The 20,758-nt window shown below is 42.5% G+C and overlaps 1 long non-coding RNA gene across 3 annotated transcripts in view; it reads left to right on the top strand.

The window, feature by feature from the left end:
• The window catches only part of LOC139075467 (uncharacterized), a 123,135-nt gene that overhangs the window by 52,672 nt on the left and 49,705 nt on the right, over positions 1-20,758 (top strand). For all 3 annotated transcript variants that reach the window (XR_011525823.1, XR_011525824.1, XR_011525825.1), the window contains exon 2: positions 15,894-16,032. This is a non-coding gene — a long non-coding RNA (uncharacterized lncRNA). The remainder of the gene's footprint in view (positions 1-15,893; positions 16,033-20,758) is intronic.

Genomic DNA, 20,758 nt, shown 5'->3' with positions numbered 1-20,758 from the left:
ACTGGCCTCACTGTCGATGGCTAACGTGGCCAGTCCTGGTTCTGGTACTTTATGTGTGGACACAGCAAAGTTCTTAAGACTATTTTCACCAGATTCATTTCTTTACTCATTCAGCAAACAAGTTTGGGCTAATAATCACTTTGGAGGACAAGATATAGTAATTTTATCCCTAATGATCATAAAATCTAGATGTAAAATTTTACTGATTAAAAATACATATGCAGTGAAAACCTCCTAAGGTTGATAAAATGTGAAGACCTGATTCCTGGGGGAGAGAAACATAAGCCAACCCTTGTGGTGGATCTTGTTTTCAGTGCCAAGAATGAATTCCGTAGAAATACAGTGGCACGGAGAGGGTGTGGTCAATTCTACCCATAGGGCTCAGGAAAAGCTTTGTAAAGAAGATACACTTGAGACAGTCTTTAAAGCGAAGCCCACGTTTTCAGGGCAAATAAGAGCTAGGGAAGCATGTGTAAAAAGTCTGAGAAATGATCCAGCTTGGCTCGTTCTGAGAACACAAGCATTTTAGAATGACAAGAACACAGGGAGTGAAGAGATTTGAAGGACGAGAGAATTATAACTTACTTTTATTGAGCAGTTTTGTGTTAATTTATTCTCTGGGTGCTGTTTACATGTAAACTCACTTACCCCACCTTTCAAACCTAGAGGGGACGCTGCCACTGTTGGTTTTTTCATGACAGAGCCAAGGCTCACTGGTGAAGTAAGGGGCCGAGGTCCCAGAGCCAGGAAGTGTAGGGAGAGGAGAGACCTCTCATACACAGTCTCATACACAGGCTGAGGATATTGAGCTGTATTCTGTGTCCTTGACAAACTCCCAAATGCGTATTAGCATCTGCTTTGGTCAGGACAGGTGGGAGGAGGTGGGACTTGGACTTCAGAGAAACCATTTAGGAAACAGTTGCACTGGTCAAGGCAAGAAATGGTGACATTCTCCAAAAGGCAGTGCAGGGGGAGTGAAGAAGGCTCAGGAAACAGCTGTCAGGATGGTAGATTTTATGAGCTTTGGAAACTGATTGGATGTGGCAGAGGAGGAGGAGGTAGGTGAGAAACCTAGGATGACTCCAGAGCAAAGGCACATACATGGACCCGGGTCAGGACCCTACAAACCACTTGGTTAAACCATGGTTAAAAAATGCAGTTAACATACTTCTTGCTTCTCTCTGGCTCTGTCTACACTCACACTATGAAAACTGCAGCCCGTCAAATTTCCTTGCCTCCACTCTCCCATCCCACCAACAGAGCCACTGCATCATTTGAAGCAGTCTCCTCTGTGGCCACAGAGCCTCTGCCGTTTTCCTCCAACCCTGTTTTGGTGAGTAGAGGAAACTCCCTTTTCCCATCTGTATTGGTTTTCTTAGACTGAGAAAACAAGTACCACAGGTAAGGTGGCTTAACCAACAGAAATTTATTGTCTCACAGTGCTGGAGTCTGTAAGTCCAAGATCAAGGCTGAAGGAGAATCTGTTCCTGGCCTCTCTCTCAGCTGCTGGTAATTTGCCGGCAATCGCTGGCTTTCCTTGGCCTGTAGATGCATCACCCCAATCTCATTTCACATGTCATTCTACTTGTGTGATTGTCAATGTCCAACTTTCCCCTTCTTATAAGAATTGAATTAGAGACTCACCCTACTCAAGCATGACTTCATCTTAGCTAATTACATCTCTAACAGCCCTATCTCGAAATAAGGTCGCACTCAGGTACTGGGGGTTAGGACTTCAACATATGCATTTTTGGGGGACATAATTCAACCCATAACACCATCCAATCCCAAAAGCAACACATATGCTCACAGTGATGGGGAAGGTACTACCCCCAATGGCCCCTGCTGAAAACACCGCCACTCCTGTTGATGATTCCCATTGATGTCCTTGCCAAAGTTGCCACATTGGCTGTTTTTTCCATGGGTATCATTGCTTGTGGATCAAACCACTGGCATGATTCTGCTCAGAGATTGGGTATTCAACCCTCCCAGGAGACCACAGCAAAGCATATTCCACTTGTGCTTACACTTTGATGCATCCCTCTTGCCGAGGAGCCAAGTGTGACCCTTGGGTCTGGACTACGCAACGACAGAGGAAGAAACTCTTGCCTTTCCTCAACAGTTCCCATTCCTGCTTTACATAGAGAGCAGACAGATGAGGAAAAGACGCATATGGTGTTTTGCCATTAAAGTCCTCCGGAAATTTTGTTAAATTCCTTCTCCTCCTCATCCAAGAGTCTAATACACTCTGGAGCAATAGCATGAGAGATGCAGAGGGAGGAGGCAAAAGATAAGTGTGTGTTTGGAACGAGCTCCTACAGCCTCCATCGAGGACTACTGTGTTCCTTGTAATCATCCCTTTGATCCCTCCTTTCAATCCGGTTCTCCAGCACTGGCTTACAACCTTTGTATGCATATAATCCAAATGTATGGACTCAACCTTTTCTTCCTTTACGTGAGTTCTCTTCCAGGGTCTTTCCCACAGTGTTGCACCATCTTGCAGATGTGGATAGACATGCCTAAATTTTATCATAAGGTTTACTTCCATGCCCAATGTTTTAAGTTTCTCTTTCATTCCATAAATATTTCTGCATATTATACTGTACAACCAAGTTGCTTTATCAGTGTTCGGTAGCAATAGGTACTATTTACCTCCTACCACATGAACTCATCACATTCCATCGTTAATGGAGTGTGTCTTAGCATGGTACCTTATACACAATGCTATGAAATATATTTGCCAACTAAAGATATACATGGATAATATATTACAGCCGTATCTGCATTCTGCAGCTGAGGACATGGAAGCTCAGAGAAGCTAAATAGCTCTCCCCAGATCATCCAGCATGTAAATGGCCATTTTGTGTTCTAAGCCATATATAATACTGAAACTACTGTCTTTTTGTTGTCTCTCCTAGAACTGTAAGGCCTGTTATGGTTTATAAAAATCAAATGAAGTTAGGAGGTGATAACATTGAATAATGGGTCACATTTATATTTCAAGAAAAAATACCAACCAATTTTGCAATTCTACTTAAAGCTATTGCATTTATTGCTTGCCATTTTAGAACCAGTTGCATGTGTAGTAGTAGATTTAGCTCTGGAAGCTGTTCCTTAAGAGGATGTGGTCCAGTTTAAAGTTATTCAATGGAAAGTGACAAGGATCGAGTGTTTACAGTGCTGAGTTCCCTGTCAGTGAATGTGGTCAAAGCCAGGCTAGATGGTGACGTGGCCAATTGACTGGGCAGCTAGCTAGTTAGTGCCTAACCCTAACTCATCATGGATGTTCACTATCTGTTGGATGGATGAATGAATGAATGGAGCATCAAATGGATCACTAAAATTGATTGCCTTTAAAGCATCTCTTAACCCTGAAAATCTATGAGTCTGTGATTCTCTGGTTCCATATCTTGCCCTAGATAAAAAAGCTGCATTATTCTTTCTAAAATTTGTGTGCACTGTAAAACACTTTATTGCTAACTATTCCATAGATCCATATTCTGACATTCTGGGAGAGGAAATTCTCTCTGAATGCTCAATGCTGATACGTGTATTGGGTGTCTGGCATGCCATCATTCATGCCATCTGTTCAAGTGGCATTGTGCCTAATTGCAAGGTGGCCTGACAATTTTAAGGGGTTCTGCATGCCAATCACATTTGAGCTTAGCTAGCTAACCTGCATAACCCAGAACATAATAAGCTGAAAAAAGTTACCCTGCTGGTAAATCACAACTTCAAATGAAAACGTCATGCTTCATTAAAAATGGCCATATTTTTGGACTGTGGTAGGTAGCCTTCAAATAGCTTCTGTTGAATTTACCTTCCCCTCAGTGACCACTGCTGTGGTGATCTCATGCTATGGAGAAGAGATAAGGGACAAAGACCACATCTTGTCCAGGCAGAATCACTGAAGCCTTACAAATGTTCAGAACGTCTTCAACTCTCATGCTTGGAAATCAATGCGAGTTGCCAGAATTTCACAGCATTGTCTTCCTGTAATAAGCAAACATCTGTTACCCTAAAATTCAGTTTATCTTTTGGAAAAGATGCAGTAGGAAGCTGGATATGAGTGAATTTGCTTACCTCCTGGAATTGTCATGGAAAAGACCCAACATAAGCATTAAAATATGTAGATTGCAAAACAGGAAATTAACTGCTTTCTTGAAGTTGAAAGTCTAGGAATGTATGTTTAGGTTTAGAGCTGCCACTTACACATGAGAACATAGGCTCGGAGATGTTAAAAAACTTACTCAAGATCAAATACATGGTTAATATAGAGCTGGGATTCTAACACCTGGTATATACTCCTTTCTCCCAATACTCAGCTGGAATAACATTAACTGTTGTTTTAGTGAAAACGGTAATCATGGCTTTAAAGAAGTCTGGATTGACCTAAGCATGTTTTTCTTTTTATTTTCTTGTCCTTTTAATGACTCTTCTTTTTGTATAGTCAACCCAACTGGCCTTGCACACAGACATATTTATTCAGTGTAATGACTGTATAAAATATTGTGAAGATTTGATGTTCTTCGTCTTATAACCAAAGTCTTTGAGACATTTAATATGATTAGTGCATCTCATATTTTTATGAAGTAATCTCAATCTTAAGCCAAGCTCTCATTGGATCCACTGCAGACAGATGCTTTTGTGTTCCTGTATATTCGATAATATATACTGAATACATAACAGGAGTTCAATAAGATTTTGTACTGAATACAGATTAGTGAAGTGGGGAAGAGTAGAGAAGATAGGAGTGGAAGGCAAAGAGAAGGAATGACTGTCAACTTGAATGACGTTGGCTTTTTAAATAAAGTCCAAACTTTTGAGGGTGATAGTCCTCACATACTATTTCTGTGCTGGCGTTCTCTGTTTAAATACGTTTGTGTGCACGCCTAACTGTCAATGGCCCATTGCATAGGCTGAACTTGACTGAGGCAAGTTAAGAAACAGTTTATTTTTCTCTCATTGCAATCTTCAATCCCACTTTACTGCTTTTCTTTTCTCCATCCCTGAATGGGCAGTTTAGGCATTAGAACAAACTTCTTTTCAGTTATTAAAAACGCCAGGTTTGTCTGAATCAGCACTTGTATCTCACATCTATATTTAAAAAGACCCCTCCCCCACAGTTCAGGTCTGACGCTGGCTCTGCAGCCTTCAGTGCAAAAGCATGGTGTCGTTTGCTCTTATTTCTCACTTCACATTACACCTTCTAGTTGTAACCTCTGCTTCCTCTAGAGGAGGGAGGCCAAGGCGAGATCCTAAGTGATTAGTTTCCTCCGTGCAGATTCCAAAATGCTAGCTTGGTCATCTTGGGGCATATGCTGTGGCTTTACATGAGGTATAACTGGCTTTCTGTTCTCCTCCCATTCTCCCCTCCGATCTCAGCGGATGCATTGTTTCCTGGTATAGATGATGCACCGCCTTTGGTCAGGCTGATTTCCTGGGAGTCTTCCCTTGCCAGCAGGAAATACCAGGCATTCTTGTTCTCCAAAATCTGGATGTGTACTTGCCTCTCAATGGAAATACAGACCTCTCCCAAGGGAAATGCAGGTACCTGTCAGTGGTGCACCTGCCTGGAATGAAAATGTAGACACGTTCTGATGTTAGTGCATCTGCCTCCAGTGGAAATGCAGACACATCCCTGTAGTAACGCAGACCCTCCCTACAGAAGTGCAGGCATCTACCGATGGAGCTACATCCACTTCCAAAGGTGATGCAGGCACCCCCCAGGTGAAATCCAGGCACCTACTGAGACCTCTTCATGCTCCACTTTTGGAGAAGACAGATGTCCCCATGAGTTTATCCCTGACCGTGTGAGCAGCTTAGTTATTTCCAAACTAGGGTGGTGGAACAGGTTAGCTTTCAGTCTTTTCTCTTGGAAGACAGCCCGCGCTCTCCATGTGGTGCTGAGAACGCCTCCCTCACTTGAATTGATGTGGCAGTGGTTCTCCGCCCTGCCGTCCCTTCTCTCTTTCCAGCTCCAATCAGTTTCTAGTTTCCTCTTACTTAAAGTCCAAAGAAGGGGGATAGATGGAGTGTCTCAGAACAAGCTTGACTATTACTTAGCAATTTTTGCAAAGGATGAGTCTAGCTACCATTTGTAGAATGGGAGAGACTTGTCACCTTGGTTCTTAGTTTAATGATTTTAGCTAAGCCTCTAAAAAAATCAGAAAAAACATTGAATATCCAGTTACATTTATTTATATCAAATTTTGATCCGAGAAAATTCTGAGATGGTTTTTTAGAAAGAAAATGTACATTTTCTGGCACATTATACACAGTTGGATAATTTTGTTAGGAATACATTCAATTCATATGTTTAGGATTCTTCATCACAAAAGGATTCAATGTTCTTTTAGTTACAAATGACTTCTCTAGACAAAGGATGTGTAATAATAGAATTTTTAAAAGTTTCTCTGAAAAAAATGCAACATTATCTTATCAAAGTTGATGGGTACATATTGAGTCCTTTTCTCAAAGGGTAGCAGAGACCTATGGCGCTACAGAAAATGAAAGTGCGGTCGTTGCAAATTGTAGGCCCCGTGGTCCACTCAACTTTCAGCATCATAGGTAGCAATGCCATTTGATAGCTTTTGTTTTTTGATCTATAAAAGAATGAGAATGAAATGCATCTTAAAGACTTATTTTAGGATTTGAACAATGTATCATAACTAAAATCTCCCAATTGGCACATAGGAATATTTTCTTCAATCTGTGAAAAAATTACTTGCTATCTATTAAAATCAGATTCTTATCTAAGTAAACACACATTTGGACAATACGTATCTCTTAACATTTGACTCACAAAAACCCAGGTAAATATTATCGGCCCATATTAGATAGACGGGAAAACTGAACCCAAGGATATTTTTGCTAACGAGGTAAGAGCCTTTCTTCAAAGACAAATTAGAGTCGTAGTTTTTATCCTATGTCGTGACTGGTGAGTAAAATCACCTTGCAGAGCTAAAATGTTCTGCGACTGCTGTCCGGCTCAATTACAATCATTTGGCCAGCCCCTCTGTTTCTTACAGGGAGGCCGTGTCAATGAGCCAAGCCCTCCAAGGCTTCATGTGGCTGCAATTAAGGTTCACCCCGCCCCTCGGATTTTCAGAATCTGGGCATATTGTGGATAAATCCACACCGTCTGATAAGATGGGGAGTGGAGGGAACAAAACAGAGCAAGAGCTGGCCAGTGTTGCATGAATCGTGCTTGCTTTTCTGCAGCCTTTCTTCCTTCACTGATGACTTTTATTATGTTCTATTGATTTTCATGTTATTTCCCATTTTTGAGCAGAAGGGCTTGAAGCGACAGCAGTAATAAAGCGATGTTTCTGTCAGTCATCTGTGTCTTTCTCACCCACACACACGTTCTCTCCATCACATGCACACAAACAGACGTAATTCTACTGAGTGTTGAGTTTCCAAATATAGGAAGTAAGACTAAGATTTCTAGAACAATCATAGGACCATCCCTAGAAGCTGTCAGAATTTAGCCCTATTCCTAGAATGCGTATGAAATTGAACGCTAAGTGCATTGAACTCCACTTGACCGGACTCTCCTGACACTGAGGGCTAGCTGTGTGGACCCATCACTGTTGGTGGTCTATCTGAAAGTATTTTTATTTTAGTTTCTGTCGGTGCTAGGTTGTGCAGCAGTCCTTAAGAGTATCTGCACAATAATCCTCTTGAAGAGGACAACAGGGCAGGGTCAGCATAAAGCAGGGAGATTTAAAGGTGGGGGACCATGATAGGAAGAATTGTAAAATGCCCTCCTAGTTTATAACCCCTGGTGTACACACCTGGGATAATCCCAGGAGAGTGAGTAGGTCGGAAGGTCACTCCTTCGATGAGCTTAGGTTACACAGCACAGCTGGCTCTAGGAAAGAGAGATTGCCCTGGGCAGCACTGGCCTAATCTGATGAGCAACTAAAAGAGACAAGTCTCCTCTTGAAGGAAGAGATTTGAAACATGGGCAGAGGAATTTTACAACGAAGATCCTTCATTGCTGGCTTTGAGTGGAGGGGGCCAAGTGGCAAGGAATGTGGGAGGCCTCTAGGAGCTGAGAGTGGCCCCAGAGGAGAGCAAGCAAAGAAATAGGGATCTCAGCCCTATTCCTTTGCAAGGAACTGAATTCTGCCAATGACAAGAAAGAGCTGGGAAGAAGGCCCCACGCTCCAGAAGAGAAGACAGCAGCCAACACCTTGATTCTGCCTGTGACATGCTAGTAGATAACCCAGTCATGTCACCCCAGACTTACAGGATGATGATCTAATAAATGGGCAGGATTTTTTTATACCAACTGTATCGAGATATAAATTATACACCATAAAATTCATTCTGTTAAAGTGTACAATTAAGTGTGTTTTTTTATTATATTCACAGAGTTGTCCATTATCTAATATCAGAAGATTTTTATCACTCCCAAAAGAAACGTCATACTAAGAGTTGATTCCATTCCTCTCTTCCCAAACACCTGGAAAGCACTAATATACTTTCTGTTTGTACAGATTTGGCTATTCTTGACGTTTCATGTAAACACAATCATACAACATGTGACCGCTTGTGTCTGATTCCCTTCACTGAGCATGATGTTTTGAGGTTCATCCATGTTGTAGCATATAGAGATATTCCATTCCTTTGTGTGGCTGAATAAATTACTATTGTGTGGATAGACTGCATTTTATTTACCCCTTTATCAGTTGATGGACATTTGTATGATTCCTCCTTTTTGGCTATTAGGAATATTTGTATACAGGTTTTCGTGTGAACATATATTTTCAATTTTCTTGAGTATGGACCTAGAAGTGAAATACTGAGTAAAATGGTAAGTCTGTGTTTAACATTTTGAGAAACTGCCAACTTGTTTTCCAAACTGACTGTACCATTTCGCTTCCCAGTAGCAAAGTATGAGGAAAGGGCATGCTATGTGCTCCATGCCCTTGCCAAAATTTGTTATTGTCATGGCATTATTGGCCCTTTGTATGTCTTCTTTGGAAACACGTCTAATCAAATCCTTTTCCATTAAAAAAAAATTGGATTCTCTTTTTATTTTTGAGTTGTAAGAATTATGTATTTTGGACATAAGTCTCATGTCACATAAATGACTTGCAAATATTTTCTCCCGTTCTATGGATTGTGTTTTCACCTTTTGATGGTGTATTTTGAAGAACAAATGTTTTAAGTTTTGATAAAGTCAAATTTATTTATGTTTTATTTTGTCACTTGAGCTTTTGGTGTCTTATTTAAGAAAGCATCACCCCAATCAAGATCACAAGTTTTACACCCATATTTCCTTCTAAGAATTTTACAGCTTTCGCTCTTAGAGTTAAGTATACAATTAATATTGAGTGAGTTTTTGTATATGGTGTGAAATAAGGGTCCGACTTCGTTTTTGCATGTGGATATTAGGTTCTACAGCATCACCGGTTGAAATGACTCTTCTTCCCCTCACTGAATCTTCCTAATGCCTTGTCAAAAAGTCACTGACCATAAATATAAGGGTTTACTTCTGGGATCTCTTTCTATTCTGTTGACCTCTGTGTTTATCTTTATGCCAGCACCACATTGCCTTAAGCTTTTGGGAAGTGTGAGTCCTTCAAATTTGTTCTTCTTTTTAAAAATTGTCCATTTTGGGTCCCCTGCATCTCCCTATGAATCTTAGCATGAGTTTGGATTAGTTTTTCTTAGGACTTGTTTCCTACAAAAAAGTCTTCCTAGGTATAAGCAGGATGTGAAGATTCATACTACCATCATCTTCATTTCCAGAAAATCAAGAAGGTGTTGGCACTGGAACGCTCAGTCTTATATCTTATTTTTCAATCATTTTATGTATGTCCACTCATTTGCTTTCTTAGGAAGGCAGTGGGCTGGTTGAAAATATTTGGCCTGAGGTAAGCACCCAGATTGTAGCTGAGAAGGAAGCAAAAACTGAAGGCCAGAGGTGTGCAACAGCTTAGAAACTACAGGACTGAGAAAGCCACAGCCAAGAAAATGTGGGACGGCTCAGTGCTGCCTGGTGTGCATCACACACTTTATAAACATTTACTGAATTAATTACTGGATCAAGGTCAAGAATCTGAGTGATGGTGTGTGATTCATATGGAGGCCCTGAACAGTGAGGAGGGTCAGAAGCCCAGTTTTGTGTGGTCTAGCTGCAGGCCTTGGTCCTTGAGGGGCCGAGCCATGTAATTTATACAATCTGAATGTGTTTTCTTCCTCTCTTCCTATTTCCGCTGCTGTCTAAGCCCAATTCTTTTCAGTGTAACCATGGATACACTGTTATGGTATTTCATTACTGGCTATTTGACCAATAAGTAGAATAATCAGTTTTCAGTCGTCTGCTGTATGCTCAGTGCTCATTCAGATTCTGGTCAACCTAAGGAATAGTGTTTCAGTGGAAGGTTACGGCCTGGAGAGCATGGCCTGGCTGTATATGCTGGTGTCTCTTCCCTGCCAGCTGCTATAAGAAAATATGACAGACTGGGTGGCTTATAAATAACAGATATTTATTTCTCACAGTTCTGGAGGTTGGGAGTCCAAGAGCAAGGTGCCAGCATGGTCACCTTTTGCAAGGGCCCTCTTCCTGGTTCCTAGCCAGTGCCGTTTCGCTGTGTCTTCACAGGGTGTGAGGGGCAAGGGAGCTCTCTGAGGTGTCTTTTATAGGAAGACCAATTCTGTTTGGTAAGGAAGATTGGACCTGAGCTAACATCTGTTGCCACTCTTCTTCTTTTTACTTGAGGAAGATTGTCACTGAACTAACATCTGTACCAATCTCCCTCTGTTTTGTATGAGGGACATCACCTCAGCATGGCTTGATGAGCAATGTGTAGGTCTGTGCCTGGGATCTGAACCCATGGACTGCAGGCTGCCAAAGTGGAGCAGATGAACTTAACCACTATGCCACTGGGCTGGCTCCAGTATTTTTTTTTTTAATGTACCCTAAATTATTGTTTATAAACGTGAGTCAAATATCATGTTTACTTTGTGCAAGATCTCCCGTATATTCTCCTCACACTAGGAATAAGTGAGAAGTCCTCACCAGGGCCAGGCCCCTGACCTGAGCCAGGCTGCCCTCTGGCCTTGTCTCCTGTGGTTCTTCCTCATTCTGATGGTGTTACAACCACAAGGAACTGCTCTTGTTTCTTGGGCACCTTCAAACACCTTTTCTCTCGCTACTTCCATATGTCTCTTCCCACTTCATTTAGGGTTGCATTCAGATACCATCTCCTTGACAATCTATCTAATATTGCTACCCTTGTCACCCTCTAGCCTCTATTGTTGCTTCATATTTTTCCCTAGGATGTATTGCTACCTGCTGTTGAGTAAAGGGATCTTTTTTTGCACTACATCAACTCCAGTGACTAGAGGAATGTCTGGCATATCTTAGGTACTCAAAAACATTTCTTGAATGAATGAATGCATGTATGAATGAGTGAATGGAGAATTAGAACATGACAGAAGAGTCAATGGGGATCTGTGATCAGGGCAGTGACTCAATGAATTTCTTGTTTCAGGGCAAAAAATGAGATGGTTTTGCTCAGGATGCTTGGTGGGAAGATGAGGTCGGGGGCACAGACACCCAAGAGGATGGTACTCTCATTAGCTGACTTCTGGGGCAATAGAAGTCTGAGCTCTGTTAAGAACAGCAGGGATAGATATAAAGGGTCAAAACAAGAAATGGCCACACTAGTTGGCAGCCTGGATAAGGGAACAAAAGGCAGATATTGATCGAAGTGGACCGCAAGGCTTCCAGTGACCGATTGTCAAAGCCTCAAGGGAGTTAGGGCATTTGGAAAGGGAACTCAGGTGCTGCTGATGAGGGAAATGACGTGCCCAAATCTGGACATTCCAAGTTTGAAGTGTCAATGGAGTGTCCAACCCAAACCAGCTATTAGCAGTTGGAAATTGGGCAGCAGGGTTCCCATCATCACACAGGGAGGAGGCAGGTAGGTGCTGCAGGTGTATTTCTCCCAGAAATAGACCCTGGAGAAAGGATTAGAGAAAAGTAATTTATTAAGGAAGCCCTCATAAGAACGATCAATATATGTCCAGGAAACAGGACCAGCAGGGAATGGGACACATCAAACTGATGAAAGATTCTGAGATCCAGCAGGATAGTATTTGTTAGTAGAGTGAGCATTCCTGACAGAGTGCTTTCACAGGCCACCATTCTGAGCAAGGTGAACGATGTGCTATAGTGGCCCCTTCAGATTTCCGGCATAGGCAGATAGGGCGTAGGCTCTGCTAAGCCCTAAATGTTCCTAATAGGGTATTAAAAATGTGTTAGGAGAAGGATTAACCACAGAGCCTAAAACCTGCTCAGAAATGCTATTTTGAATTTGAGTAACATATAGGATTTGATTACATCTGGGATACGTACTCCATCCCTCACATACCTACACAAATGAGCCTGACTAAGATTTAAAAATGGTGGTGCTTTGCGTAATGGGTGTTGTCAAAGTTAGAACAATAGATACTCTCACCAAAAGGGTTGAAGGTGGGGAAAATCAGTGTAACAGAAACAGAAGAGAAAGTCAAGGACCTGGGCCCAAACACACCCATAGGAAGGCTTTTGGAGGAGGACACCTCAGTGGAGATACGGAAGTGTGGATAACCTGGAAATCAAGAGTCAGAATCAGCATCAACTGCTGAAGAGAGACTGAGAATGATGAGTTCAGTAAAAACACCAGACCAGGCCGATAGGGGGACATCTGTGACCTCTGAGCAGGCAATCGTGGTACGTTCCAAACATTGAGATCCAGGTCCCAGTGGTTAAAGTTAAAAATAACAGGTGATTATGAGAAGATGTAGATACTTCATTTTGAGGGACTTAGGAGTGAGGAAATAGAAACACCTCATGACAATTAGAAGGGGTAGCAAAGTTAAACTTTTAATATGAACAATGAAGACTATTAACTAACAATTATTAGGATGGGCTCACCAAACACCTGGAGCTAAGATTCTCATATTACCACAAACTTTACCCCCTCTACAGGAATATATTATGTACTGTATATTATACATATAACACTCGACATGAACAGATATTATATTATGTATTTGGTATTATTATACATTATGTGTATATATATATATATATAAAACAAAATATCTTCCAAGCCAGAAACAAGAATAGCAAGCCTTCTCTTTGGACCCATTATGGGTGTTAACCAGTTAGCATGTGTCAGGACAGCAGACATCTAGAAAGAGAGAAGTCTGACAGAGAGGAGCAGCCAGCAGCAGGAATCTACCACTGACCAGGGCAGACATTCTCTGCGGACAGAATCATATAGTGATTAAGAGTTTGCCTTTTGGAAAGAAGCCGATGAGTGTTCTCGTTCTGGGTTTGCCACTTCTGAACTGTCTAAAATTGGGAAAGTACTTAGCCTGTCTTTACCCTTATCTATAAAATGAGAATAATAATATCCACCCACTCCATACCATTGTTGAGAAGACAAAAAAAGTTAATGTACAAAAGATAGTTAGAATAGTTGTGTTAGTACAATTCCTAACATAAAGTAACTTTGTAATAAATGTCAGCTATAATCATTATTTTATTATCCACTTTTTACATGAAACAATTTTAGACAAATGGCTGCACCAGACTTAGATAATAGAGTATTTGAATCATCCCACTGACTCCCCTTGCTTGGTTTCCATTCTCACTAAGACAATTTCTGAATTTTCTTCCTATGTAGCTCAGCCTGCAGAAAATGAATTCATATTCACACTGAAAAGAACATTCTAGTCTATGTGACACAGATTTCCCATTAAAAGTTAACATACTGACATTATGGTTCAGGCATTAAGAATTGAGTCAGCATCATCTCCTCTCGCTGAGACAAATCCATTCTGGGTGTAAACAAGGCTGGGTTTCTGATCAAAACCTCCTGAGCGTGATGAGTTCATGAAGGTAACATCAATTGGTGGGCCTCTTGTGGGCAGCCTGGGATACCAGTTCCAACATCTACCTGGAAGCCGTTGAAGACACCCCAGGGGAGTCCTGTGCACACTGGAGTCTGTGGGAAGGGATAACACTGGCCTTGGTTACTTGGTATTGCTTAGTCTTGATATGCTCTAATATAGACATCCTTGCTCATCGTTCTTTCCAACAAACTACCTACAAAGACATCCATCTCACTGTTATACCCCATGTCTGAGCCCTAGCAGTTAGACAGGAACCAAAACCAACTGGGACACATGGAGCATGTTATAGGTTGAATTATATTTCCCGCAAAGCATATGTTGAAATCCCAACCTCCAGAACCTCAGAACGTAATCTTATTTGAAAATAGAGTCATTACATTAGTTGTTAATTGAAATGAGGCTGCAATGGAGTAGAGTGCACCCTTAACCCACTGTGACTGATGTCCTTATAAGAAGACAAGAGAGACACAAAGAGAAGGCCATGTGAAGAGAGACACGAGGAGGGAAGAAGACCATGGACAATATGGCAGAGATTGGAGTGTGCAGCTGCAAGCCAAGGAATTCCCCAGATTGCTGCACACACCAGAGCTAGAAGACGGAGGAGGGACTCTCCCTACAGGTTTCCGAGGGAGCATGGCCCTGCTGACACTGTGACTTTGGACTTCTTGTCTCCAAAACTGTAAGACGACAGATGTCTGTTGCTTTAAGTTACTCACTTGGTGGTCCCTTGCTAAGACAGCCCTAGGGAACTAAAGCACAGCCATGCCCACTGCCGGCAGATGTTAGAATCCTTCAGGCCACGCTGACCCTAGGTTTGCTTAAAGCATCATCCTCTGTGGAGCGTGGGTTTGACATGAGGTTGGAAAAAGACAGTGCTTCACCCTAAGCATTAAACACAAACAAGTAAAAATACTTTGTGAGACTCTAGATAATGTGTCCTATGTGAAAATGCCTATTTCTAGTATTAGTATATGAACTCAGATTAGCAACTGCACTTCCCTGTGAAAATGAAGACCCACGGCATGATTTAATTAGTCAATCTCTTGCAAATGGATGGTTCAGGAGAGAATAGCCTTAGCAAGATATCCTTGTAGCATTTTTATCCCTCATTGATTCTGCTCTGGTAAGCACATGCAATTCAACATCAAGAAAAAGAAGAGTATGCTGAAGATGCATCATTCTGTAATGCTGGAAGGCAGATTTATAGATTCCTGTATATTTTGAATGCCAGTCCGGTTCTTAAAAGTACTAGCATTCTTCAGAGTTATTTGTTATTTGGAGAAGCAGTGAGAAACACATACCAACAGTGAGAAGTTTATTATGTAAGTTTATGGTGGTAGGAAAATGGGATATATTGATTATTGTCTGATCAAATACTGCATCGCGTAGAAGTAGAACTCTTTATTCAGACATTCCAGCTTGAATGGATGGGTTATTAGCCAAAGAATAAACCGGCTGATCCCATGAAAGCATTTATAGTGAGGGCGGTGCAGCTGTAAAATAAAGGGTGCCATAAATTTTGTGCCCAGTAGCTCTTCAAACAGGCATTCAGGTTCTATACGGATGGCAGTGCCTTTCAATTGCATAAGCAACCCATTATCACCATCTCTCTCTTTGTGTACGTTACCGTGGCAGGCAAACCCCAAGGCTATTGGCAGAGCTGATAATTTTTTTAAACACGATTACCACTGCTTGGGATTAGGTAAACTGCGAGGAACCAGAAACAGGGCTTTCCAGCTTGAGAGCTTGTGCATTTGCCAAATGAGTGGTTTTGAAAATTGGCCTTCTTTTGCTGAAACACGTTTTTCTACGCTCTAAGAAACCTCTGGCATAAAAAAGAAATGTTGTGTCAGGACACAGGAGGCAAATTGCACACTGTGCATCCTATTTTTTTCTTCTCTCCTTTCTTTTGTGGAATGAAGACTGGCCAAATAGGGACTGTATTTGTATTCCTCCTCTCTTTACAGTGGCTCCATGACACGGTCAGAGGACACAGCACAACCTGGCGATGGTTGGGATACTGACCCAGAGCTCGGGACCCTATTTGCAGCAGCACCCACTCAGCCTGAGAGAACTCTGGGAGTAACAGGTGGACTGGAAAGCCAGGTAAGCAGAGCAGTCTCCTGGAGGTATTTGTGACAGAGCTGCAAAGGACCTTCCTGAGGTGCGCAGTGAACTTGAGGCTCAACCACGTGCATCTGAAGCACAGGTGATTCTTGCTGAAATGCCCTCCTTCTAATCTCAGATTTCCTGGCAGAAGATACTGCAAACTAAGAGTCAGATTAATATGCGGGAGCCAATAACAGTGATGATAAGAAGAACACAACACCGGAGGGGTCAATGGGGAGACCTCTCCCCACCTCACTGACAGAGGCAGACACCAGATGAAGCTGCAGTCCTGGCAGCAGCAACAGGGCCTGTAAGAGGGAGGTCACTACAGGCTAATGAAAGCCTACAGCTGGCAAAGCAGACGGCTCAGGATCCTAAGGATCTGTCCCCTAGACTGTGCACCAAAGTGACCACAAAGCCTATCCTCAGACCAGGGGTCTGGATTAACATCTAGGGCTCTGTCTTCTCTTGTTTCCCACCACTGATGGCAGAGATCAGTGATTTCAGAGATTTCAGCTAGGAATGCTTTGCAATTGTTATTAGCTTGTTTTTAGCCTGAGGGGGAGGGGGCAATACGATCAAGTTGTCTTGGCTCAGCATCCAAATCAAAGAGGTTTAAATGAGTTATGGGATTTCATCTGGGAGCCAGGAGATTGCACATGGTTATTTATTAGTCATCCTACCATGTACTTTGCATGTCCATCGCTTTCTCTTGGCCCAGAGGAGCAGAATCAATACGCTGCTGCAGATGCACACAGGGCAGCCCCTGGAAGGGGCAGGTCTGGCGTAGGATGAGCAGAGCACAGCTGAGAGCCGGCCAGCCCCAGGGAATGTCTGCGCTTGCAAAGGCCTACACTGTTGCCACCTCCGCATTGGCATTGGCCTATTTAGAGACTTGAGAGAGAAGCACCTAAACCATTTTCTTACTATCTAATGATGGAATTTGGTTCGGTGACAATTTGGAGACAGACAATGAAAATTTAGGCAACTGAATCTTAAGACATCATCTTAAAGGCAGATGAACACTTGGTTGTTTGCTCACACGCCTGGGGAAGGCCTGTTGGGTGGCGTTGGTGCTCCTTCCCTGTGGCCACGAGCCATCACGCCACGAGGGTGTCAGCACAGTATGTGGATGGACTTGTGCTGCCCTAGTCTCTGTGCGCCAGTGAGTCCCTGACTCCGACATCCCTTGTCTTCGCCCAGTGTTTTCTCAACCTGCCTAACGTTTTTTTCCTTGCAGCCCAGCTTCCTGTGGTGGTTTTAAAACTATATCCACAAATTCTTTGAGATTCTTCCCTACAAGAGATGGAGCCTAAGCTCCCTGCCCTTGAGTGTGGGCCAGGCATGCTTCTGACAAATAGAGAAGGGAGGGGATGAGGCTGTCTGACTTTGAGACTAGTCATAAAAGCTACAGCAGCTTCTAGCATGTCCTCTATCTCCCTCTTGTTCTCTGTCTCTTTGTCTCTGCATCTGTCTCTCTGTCTGCCTCTTTATCTTTTTTCTCACTGTCTTCTTTCTCTCATTCTCTCTTTCATCTCTGTCACTCTATTTTTCTCTCTTTCATCTCCCTCACTCTGTTTTTCTCTCTATAGTTTTCTCTCTTTCTGTCTCTCTCTTCTTTTTCTCTCTCCTGTCTGTCTCTGACTCTCTGTCTTGCTTTCTCATCTCTTGGTTCGAGCGAAGCCAGTTGTCCTATGGAGCAGCTCATGCGCCGGGGAACTGATGCCTCCAGCCTCCAGCCAGGTGAGTTAGTTCTTGAGAAGCTCACAGTCAGACCTTCAGAGGATGGCAGCCCAAGCCGACAGCTTGACCACAACCTTGTGGGACATGCTGAGTCAGAAGCACCCTGCTAAGCCACTGCCTGATCCTGACCCGCAGACACTGTATGTTGTGCTAAGCTGCTCAGTTTTGGTAATTTGTTACAAGGCCACAGAAAACTAATATTAGATTAGTTTGGATGCCTCCTTTCACATAGCTTCATCATTCTCTGGCAGAACTGGTCTTGCCTGGGATCCAACCTGGGCCCCGAATCCCTAAACCAGCGTACGGGCTCCTGAACCCAGAATCCGGTGTTCTCATTGGCATCTAAAGGAGTAGCTCAGAAACCTTGGCTGGCTCTTCCTGTATCTGCTGCACTTTCTGGAAGCAGTTTCCCTGCGACCTCATCACGGGTTTTGTTTAGGGAAAGCAAGGGGATCTGTAAGGGGTTTTATGAGAAGATGAATGGGCGTTACATGCTGAGAGCTGAGATGCTATTTCATTTGACCGTTGCAAAATCTACAGTTTATGCCTTCATGCTGCCTTGCTTACTGCCCATCCCCTGTCAGCCAGTTGCCAAGCCTTGTCAATTCCGCCTCCACTTTGTCTCCCACGTGTGTCCTTTCCCTCCACTTTCACATGGCTACGTCTTTAGTTTCTACCTTCAATACTCTTACCAAGAAGTTTTTCATATCACCTTTCTTATCACGTCTCTTTCTTCTCTTCAATTCCTCACAACCAGAACTGATACTCACCTCCGAAAAATAATACCATCGATCATGTTACTTCCATATGCAAATATCTTAAATTTATTACAAATTGCTCACAGATTAGCTCTAATTTTTTATCTGAAGCTGGAGATTTGCATTCCCTACAGACTCTGAGCTTCTTTATCTACATGTCCTGCCTGATCCACAAGAAATTCCCCGTTTCTCCCATCTCTCCATGTCTAAAGCCCCTCTTCAAGCCACATGTGTGTTGTTTTAAGCTGCTAAGTGTGTGGTATTGTTACATGCCTATAGATAAATAATAGACATGCAGACTTGTGCATTGACTCAGCTTCCCTGTCCCTCTGGTAATACTTCAAGTTTATATTAATGCAATTTCCACAAACAATGAAAAATTACACCCTGTTGTTCTTGAGAAGCAATGAGACGCACGATTCTCTTTTATCGTATATCAGGTAGATGGCCATACAGAATTTACTAAAATACGTCAGTCTCAGCTTTTTCATCTGCAAAATCAAGTTTTGGGACTGTGATTCCTGAGATCCGTGGTCCTTTCTAAGTCTCAATATTCCTCTCCTATGTGCTTTTAACAGTGTCAAGTGCAAAGGAAGCCAATAAAAAATATCAAATTTTTGAAATCTAAATCAGTCAATCAATGAGCATTTATTGAGTGACTACTGTGTGCTCATAATATTGCCCGGGAGCAATAAATCTTAAAACTCCCTTATGTGTCATAGATCATTTTGCTGAAGCTATTGATTTTCAAAAAATTTTCCCATGTGTCTTCCATTTCTACAGTTATTTTTATATTGATAATTCTTTAAAGTAAAGCTGTTCAGAGAAAAAGGCAGCATTCCCCCAAACTCTCTCCATCTGTGTTACCAGTTAGTTGTTAGTGGTTGTTGAAGGATAGCTGGATATGGGAAATTGAATAACTCGATCAGGCAGAGCTGGCTTCAGGGCGTGTGATCTGTGAGTCTCAGTTTAATGGCCTGTGTTTGCTGATCTTGAAACTCTTAACATTCTTTGAGCAAGAGGCCCATGTTTTCATTTTTCACTGCGTCCCACAAATTCTGTAGCCAGTCCCGCCCTCCCGTGATTCTGATATATCCCTCTTTACCTTCCCTCTTGACAATTAGTAGAGAGGAAGAGGTTGTTTTAGGTTGCTTTCCCAGAAGCAGGCCTTAAGACAAGAGAGTGTGTGCAAGTGACTTATTAAGGAGGTGTTCTGAGGAGAAACAGACAAATTGGGGGATCCAGGGCAGCAGAGGGGAAGAAGCAGAGCAAAGTGTGATTTCAGGACAGCCCAGCAAGGATGCTCCAGGCTGGAGGCTTGTAGGGTGTAAGCTGTGGTCTCAGCATCTAGACCTGAGGTGAGGTAGTTGAGCTTCCAAACCCCTCCTCTTTGGGACAAGCATTGAGAGTGGGGAGAAGCTCCCAAGAATTTCCTGCTCTCCACACATGAAGTCAAGCAGACTCCAGTAGCTGAGGGCTGTCCTCAATAAACAGTCACAGGTACACAACTTTGGAGGCAGAAGCACCTTGAAGATGGGAAAGGCAAATGCTGAAACAGGAAAAGGAGCCCAAGGAGATCTGGGTGGAGCACGGATAGCATTCCCTGTAGTGGTCAACCGCTCTGAAACCAGTAAGCAATCTTTGTTATTCCAGAGTACACTTAACTAAGACTTCAAGTATAACGTTCTCCCATCACTTCAAATAATGATAAAGGAGCAGCAAATATGGCATATTCATTGATTGCATACTCTTTGCCAGATACTGTGCTATGGCCTGGAAGGATGAGGCATGGCTGATGTTGTACTCAAAAAACGAAAGTTAAAAGTAAGTGACAGAGACATTAATTTTTTCATGAAACATTTACTGTGAGCCAAACTTAGCACTAAGCATTGAGATTACCATGATGATGCCATTTGGTCCTTGCTCTCCGAAACTGATAGTGTGGAGAGAGGGCATCTGATTAACATGCAAACAAGTCAGCTCTGTAAGGTCTTTAGGAGGCACAGAAAGCCCATTCAAATGAAAGAAGAGCTTAAGTCTTCAGATGCTCTTTGATGGGGTTAGACTGAATTTCTAGAATGAATAAAATAAGGTAGCAAAGGGAATTCCAGGCTTGTTGATATATTAGCAAAAATATATAGACTTTCAATCATTTTTCCACCAACATTATTGAGTAAGGTGCTGGGGAGAAAATGATGAAAAAGGAGACCAAGTGCTTGCCC

The sequence above is a fragment of the Equus przewalskii genome, chromosome 14 (genome assembly GCF_037783145.1).
Source record: "Equus przewalskii isolate Varuska chromosome 14, EquPr2, whole genome shotgun sequence".
Taxonomy (NCBI): domain Eukaryota; kingdom Metazoa; phylum Chordata; class Mammalia; order Perissodactyla; family Equidae; genus Equus; species Equus przewalskii.
Note: the sequence above shows the minus strand (reverse complement) of the source record. Positions and strands in the feature narration are given on the sequence as shown.